Raw genomic sequence first — 7,676 nt, forward strand, 5'->3', positions numbered from 1 at the left:
GAAGTCCAATGCGCTATCCATTGAGCCACAGAGCCACCTGAGTTTCCTTCTTCTGTATATAGCTGTCCAATTTTCCCAGCACCACTTATGGAAGAAACTGTCTTTTTTCCATTGCATATTTTTTTCCTGCTTTGTCAAAGATTATTTGACCACAGAGTTGAGGGTCCATTTCTGGGCTCTCTATTCTGTTCCATTGATCTATGTGTCTGGTTTTGTGCCAGTACCATACTGTCTGGATGATGACAGCTTTGTAATAGAGCTTGAAATCAGGCAACATGATGCCCCAGCTTTGTTTTTCTTTTTCAACATTTCCTTGGCGATTCAGGGTCTTTTCAGATTCCATACAAATTTTAGAATTGTTTGTTCTGGCACTTTAAAAAATGCCATTGGTATTTTGATCAGATGGCATCGAAGGTATAGATTGCTCTGGGCAGCATAGACTTTTTTTTTTTTTAAACAAGCTGTGGCCAGTTTTATTAAAGGAAAATTTTGCGTGATTTACTTTTCACCAGTCTGTTCTGGCATGCTTCTAATGATTCAGAATCACCTGGATCAATGATAGCCAGTGTGCATAGTCTGTAGTATTTCCCACATGCTGTGCCCAATTCAATATTATTGCCACTGTAGTGATGGACACACCAGTTTTGGCCAACATGGCATAGTATTCTATTTCAGATTTCCTCAAGGCTGGGCAGTTGTTGGCAAGGATGACCAGTTTCGCTTTGCCATGTCTGATCATTTTCAGAGTCCGCTTGTACCCCCACACGTACTTTCCACTTTTCATAACAAGCTGGAGCCTGGAGTTAATTGACTCCAGCGACTTTTTTGTCTTCTTTGCAGCCACCATCTTCTTGCCTTAGATGCAGGATGGCCCCAACCAAGAGCAGCCACCAAAATGGCCCCAGCCTAGACATTTTAACAATGTTTATTCTTCTGATCCATGAGCATGGAATGTTCTTTCATCTTTTCGTGTCTTCTTCAATTTCTTCATGAGTGTTCTGTAGTTCCTAGAGTATAGATTCTTTACCTCTTTGATTAGGTTTATTCTGAGGTATCTTACGGTTTTTGGTGCTATTGTAAATGGAATCGATTCTCTAATTTCTCTTTCTACAGGTGCATTGTTAGTTCATAAGAAAGCAACTGATTTCTCTGCATTGATTTTTGTATCCTGCCACATTACTGAATTGCTGGATGAGTTCTAGGAATTTGTGCGTGGAGTCTTTTGGGTTTTCCACATAAAGTATCATGTCATCTGCAAATAGAGAGAGTTTCACTTCTTCTTTGCCAATTTGCTAGGACTTCTAGTACAATGTTGAACAATAGTGGTGAGAGTGGGCATCCTTGTCATGTTCCTGATCTTAAGGGAAAGGCTCTCAGCTTTTCCCCATTGAGAATGATATTCACTGTGGGTTTTTCATAGATGGATTTTATGAAATTGAGGAATGTTCCCTCTAACCCTACACTCTGAAGAGCTTTAATCAGGAAAGGATGCTGTATTTTGTCAAATGCTTTTCTGTATCAATTGAGAGGACCATATTGTTCTTTTCTCTCCTCTTATTAATGTGTTCTATCACATTGATTGATTTGCGAATGTTGAACCACTCTTGCATCCTGGGGATAAATCCCTCTTGGTCGTGGTGGATGATCCTTCTAATGTATTGTTGGATCCTATTAGCTAGGATTTTGTTGAGAATTTTGATGAATGGATAAAAAAGATGTGGTCCATATATACAATGGGCTATTACTCAGCCATCAGAAAGGATGAACCAAACTTTACATCAACATGGATGGGACTGGAGGAGATTATGCTAAGTGAAATAAGTCAAGCCGAGAAAGTCAATTATCATATGGTTTCACTTATTTGTGGAACTTAAGGAATAGCATGGAGGACATTAGGAGAAGGAAGGGAAAAATGAAGGGGGGGAAATCAGAGGGGAGATGAACCATGAGAGACTATGGACCCTGAGAAACAAGCTGAGGGTTTTGGGGAGGGGGTGGGGGATGGGTTAGCCCGGTGATGGGTATTAAGGAGGGCACGTACTGCATGGAGCACTGGGTGTTGTACAAAAACAATGAATTGTGGATCACTACATCAAAAACTAATGATGTAATGTATGGTGGCTAACATAACATAATAATAATAAAAAAGGAAAGTATAAAGCAAAAGGAGAGAATGTTTTCCAAACCATTGAAAATGCACTTATAAATAAATAGAAACTATATATGAGAACATATTTACCCACATTTAACAAACATAAGCATACACACATACACCTCCGCCACACACACACACACACACACACACACAGTCACACAGTCACACACACACAGAGTTATGCCAGTACCACTACCACAAGGAACCCACCTAGACTGAACCAGTTTGGAAAGGTGGAGTTCTTCCCTTAGGGCACCTCTTGGGCCAATGTGGTTATAGAGAATAGTCAGACTACCTATGTTCCAATCTAGTTCTGTGACTTAATAAGTATGACCTTGGGCAAGTTATTTAATCTTTTAAAGCCTCAAGTCCCTAATCTAAATAATGAGTATTATAATAGTACCTAATTCAAACAGATTTACTGTAAAGATTAAATGATGTAATCCGTGTAGTGTAAAGTGTTTAGCAGTATGTAAGTATTTAATTAATGCTAGTTCTTATTGCTGCTATTATTATTAAACATTAATTTTATTCTCTTTCAAAGATACAACAATAATATTCTTCATATCAGTTAAAAGAATGCAATTGCCTTGTGTTAAGTATTGGTAGGCTAAAATCCAAACTGTTGAAATGTAATTTGTATAGAGATAAGGTGACTATCTTCTTTTTGTCTGCAGTATGAAGGGTAACAGTAAAAATGCAAATAGAATAAAGGTAATAAATGGAAATGTTGGGAAATAATACTTAAATTGCATAACAGCTTTTTTATTATTGTCTGGTAAAGAAAAGAGAGCTCTACGAATAAGTCACAGATGTGTCATATTAAAATTAAGTGAAAATTTATCTTTGGGAAGTACTCTTCAAGGTGATCTACAATTTACATTATAAGTGAGAGGAGATATATATCCTAAAACCTAATTATTGCTCCCCTATAACATATTTTAAAGTGCTATGGGTTTTTTAAAAAATCCATCAAACAGAATTTAAAAGCAATCAGAAGAAAATTTCGGTAAACTCCTTTTGCAACATCCACCACCCATGCCAGCACTTTGAGCCCATATATTTTGCCTTCCTTCCTATTACTGAGATGCAGTGTCTGCCTTCCCACCTATTACAGAGATGAAACACTTCATCAACTGGCCAGTTCTTACCCGGTGCACTAGACCCTGTATTCTCTCTCATCTCATCTACTCAGGGATATCACCCCATTGCTTAGCAGTTTCCTCCTGTCTCTTTCTCCAATGTCATCAATAAACTCTCTCTCCTGTATCATTCCCATCAATGTAACTGGACTTTTATGTCTCATCCCTAACATATAAACAAACAAACCCAGAAAACCTGTTGACCTTATTTTTCCATCTGTCTACTGACACATTCCTCTGTTCAATTTTACACCAAAACTCCTTACTAAATTCACTTTTCCAAGCCCCACCCCCTATCCTCCTTAACTTACTCCAATCCAGCTTTTGTTCCCAGCATTCCATTTAAATGGTGATAGCCAAGGTCACCAGGGACCTCCACGTTGCCGAATCCTGTGATCCTTTCTCATCTCAAATCTAACCTTCTCAGTGGCATCTGGCAGAGATGCTCATTCACTTCTTCTGGAAACTCTTTCTCCTCTTGGCTCCCAGAGCTACCCTCTCTTGGATTTCTCCCTGGTCTCAGGCCACACTTTCTCAGTCAGTGTGGCAATTCTTTTTTCAAACACCAACTGAAGTAATGGCTTGGAGTTCAATCTTTGATCTTCTCTATCCACACTCTTTTATATCCATAATTGATCTGGTATATGTTCTGTATTTTGAAGAACCCCACAATTACATCTTCAGTTCTGACTTCCCTTCTGAATTCCAGATTCATGTATTCCACATCCAATTTCCTACTATACAGTCTAATAGACATCTCAAACTCAACATACCCCAAACTGATCTTCTCAGCCCCCAAACTCATACACCTTAACCATAGTGTTCATCTCAGTCAATGACAGTTTAATTCTTCCATTTGTACATTGACTCTTTTGACATCACTTAACTAACCCTTCTCTTTTTCTTATAATCCACATCTCATTTCATCAGAAAATTCTATCTTTAAAATGTATCCAATGATATATTTGTATCAAAGCAAAAATTGCACTGGATGAAGTATGAGAACCACACTCCCTGCTCTATGTTTTGGCAATTGTGTTTTGGGCACCTAAATATATACCTTCTCCTAAAAAATCTGAGAGATTAAGATACATCTACCTAAGACAAGAACAATTCATATTTACATATTTTTATAACTTTGTGTTTCTAATATTAATGTTTAATAATTTCTTCAAAATATCATGTTGAACTTTTTTTAATATTTTAAATTTTTTTAAAGATTTTATTTATTTGGGAGCGAGAGAGAAAGCACAAACCAGGGAAGCAACAGAGGAAGAGAGAGAAGCAGGCTCCCCACCAAGCAGGGAGCCCAATGTGGGGCTCAATCCCAGGACCCTGGGATCATGACCTGAGCCAAAGGCAGATGCGTAACCAACTGAGCCACCCAGACTCCCTCATGTTGACCTTTAAACCAATCCCTAGTAGAACACAGAAGGGTGAGATATGTAGCTGGAAAGACATGTAGGAGAGGCAGTGGAGAATATTCTTTGTGCTATCCTAAGGGTTTGTTTATGATTATGTCTCTGCACTGAGGGCTTTCTGTTGGAATTGAGCACTTAGGGAAAAGTGCAGGCTCAGACCAGTATGGTTCATCACATTACTTCTTTACTCACTCCCAGAAGGGACAGACTTAGGCTCTGGCAGGGCCAATACCCATAAAGGGTCACTTAGCTGGACATTTTGTGTGAGTTATTTGTCCATTCCAGAAAGAGAAATAAAGTGTTAACATTCAGAGAAGGTACAAGTTTATTGAAGGGATTTACAAAAAGGTCTACCTAAAATGGCTTTGTGATTTTGTTTTCCATTACATAAATGGGTACCACTAAAATTGTCAACACTCTCATAGAATAATCATTGTTCTTTCAATTTCCATCATGTTCTGTCTAGTACATTTTATACAGTATGTAACATTTATTTACATTCATTGTTTAATATATACATTTGATCCATACATGTGTATACTTATATTTTTTCTTATCTTAGAAAAATGTCCTTTTTTTAGCTATTATACATATAAAATATATACATAGACTGAAGAGAAACTTTGGTGAGCTTAGTTTTGCTCTTTATGTCAGCATTCAGTGTGAAAGACTGTGTATTTGCAGGTCCCGGAGCTAGATTATTTTATTGTTAATCCAACACCATTGCTTAAAGATTTGGGATATCCACATACTCTTAGGCCTTTCCCCTGTCCCCAAAGAGGAGTACAGGTTTGCCTGAGCTAATCAAGACAATTCCACGGAATTGCCAATGATCCCTTTAACCACAGGTATCCTGGCCAGAGGAACTTATTCATTTATTATTTAAAGATTTTATTTATTTATTTGTCAGAGAGAGAGAGAGCACAAGGTGGGGAGGGGCAGAGGGAGAAGCAGACTCCCTGCTGAGCAGGGAGCCCGATGTGGGACTCAATCCCAGGACCCTGGGATCATGACCTGAGCCAATGGCAGACGCTTACCCAACTGAGCCACCCAGGGATCCCTGGCCAAAGGAATTTAAAGCGAAGTGTGGTGGGGCTGAGACCCACTCACAAAGTGTGTAACATCCTGCCTTAGAACATTGTTGTGTGAGTCTATGATGGTAGATGGGGCTGCAGCCATCTTAAGAGTGTGAGGAAAAAGCCAAGAGGATCACAAAATTTGGGGCTAGAATTCTAATTCTTTTGAAATTTAACCCACCATGGAACTATGTGGGTTCCAGACCTTTTGCTATATGAAATAATATGTGTTCTTAGTGATTAAACCACTTTGAGTAAACTCTTCTGCCTTTTGCAGCTGAAAGTATCCGTAAGAATTTCCATGCCCTCTTCCCACTGTTTTTAGGCAATCAGGACTTGGGGAAACTCTTGGTACAGGTTCTACCTTCCCCCAAAATGGGCCTGAGATTGTATGAATCAATGTGTCAGAGTGTACTATCATTTCACATTTCACATTAGTCATTACAAACGAAATGCTACTGGAGGACTTTGACATTATTATTATTTTTTAAGATTTTATTTATTTATTTGACAGAGACACAGCGAGAGAGGGAACACAAGCAGGGGGAGTGGGAGAGGGAGAAGCAGGCTTCCCATGGAGCAGGGAGCCCGATGTGTAGCTTGATCCGAGGACCCTGGGATCATGACCTGAGCCGAAGGCAGACGCTTAACAACTGAGCCACCCAGGCGCCCCTATTTTTTTTTAAAGATTTTATTTATTTGACAGAGAGAGACACAGCGAGAGAGGGAACACAAGCAGGGGGAGTGGGAGAGGGAGAAGCAGGCTCTCTGCAGAGCAGGGAGCCCAATGCGGGGCTCGATCCCAGGACCCCGAGATCATGACCTGAGCCACCCAGGCGTCCCAAGGACTTTGACATTATTTAACCAAGAAAATAGCATGGGAAATGTGCATACTGCAATTTTGTTTTATATGCACACATATAAATACTTTTTCAGATACTGTTACAGAAAATTCAGTAGTTTAAACAATTTTCTTTTAATCACTTCTTTTTATTCTTCAAAAATCTCTTCTTGTTTCTTAAAACAGTTACTATCATGAATATTATAGATCTAAGAATTTTCCTGGAATTTCTATGCAATACTTTTATTTCTGTTTCATTGGCCAGAATTTGGTCATATGGCCAGTTGCTACAAAGAAAACTGCGAAATGGAGATTTATTCTAAGCCTTAAGGCCCAGCTAAAAATAAGTGGTTTTATTACTAAGAAAGAGAAATATAACAGATACTGGAAACCTCTAGCAGTCATTGTCATATATCCTTAGTTTGATGTGAGGCAGTTTTACTTTTGCTTATTTCATACATCTCTCTGCTCGTTAGAAAATTAAATTGGAAATATTAAATTTCAAGTTCTCAGAAAACTTGAAAAATATAGAAAAATTCAAATGTAAAAATAACTATTATAATCTAATAAAAGATAACTAACCACCGTTAGCATTTTGAGAAATGCTTTTACAGAACTTTTCCTGTTTACTAACATATTTTTCTACACAATGGCACCATCCTTCATTGTCAGTAGTTCTCTCTCATCTCTTAGTAATGTGTTACAAATCTCTTCCCCTGTAAATGAGTATTTTCTGCAGGATTGTTTTCATGGATTTTATCTTAGAAATATACTATCATTAAACAGTTGCCTATTGTGCTTCCAGGCTGTGGCTATTCTGAACATCCTAAGATGAACATTGTTTTAGTTGGCGAGGATGCAGAGAAAGGGGAACCCTCCTACACTGTTGGTGGGAATGCAAGCTGGTGGAGCCACTCTGGAAAAGAGTACCTAGGTTCCTCGAAAAGTTGAAAATAGAGCTACCCTATAACCCAGCAATTGCACTGGGTATTTACCCCAAAGATACAAATGTAGGGATCCGAAGGGGCACGTGCACCCCAG

At 38.7% G+C, this 7,676-nt stretch overlaps 1 pseudogene; it reads right to left on the minus strand.

The window, feature by feature from the left end:
• Positions 1–471: 471 nt before the first annotated feature.
• On the minus strand, positions 472–1,286 carry LOC102742129 (large ribosomal subunit protein eL30 pseudogene; annotated as a pseudogene).
• Between the last annotated feature and the right edge of the window lie 6,390 nt (positions 1,287–7,676).

Source organism: Leptonychotes weddellii, chromosome 2 (genome assembly GCF_054177405.1).
Source record: "Leptonychotes weddellii isolate Sample4059 chromosome 2, ASM5417740v2, whole genome shotgun sequence".
Lineage (NCBI taxonomy): Eukaryota > Metazoa > Chordata > Mammalia > Carnivora > Phocidae > Leptonychotes > Leptonychotes weddellii.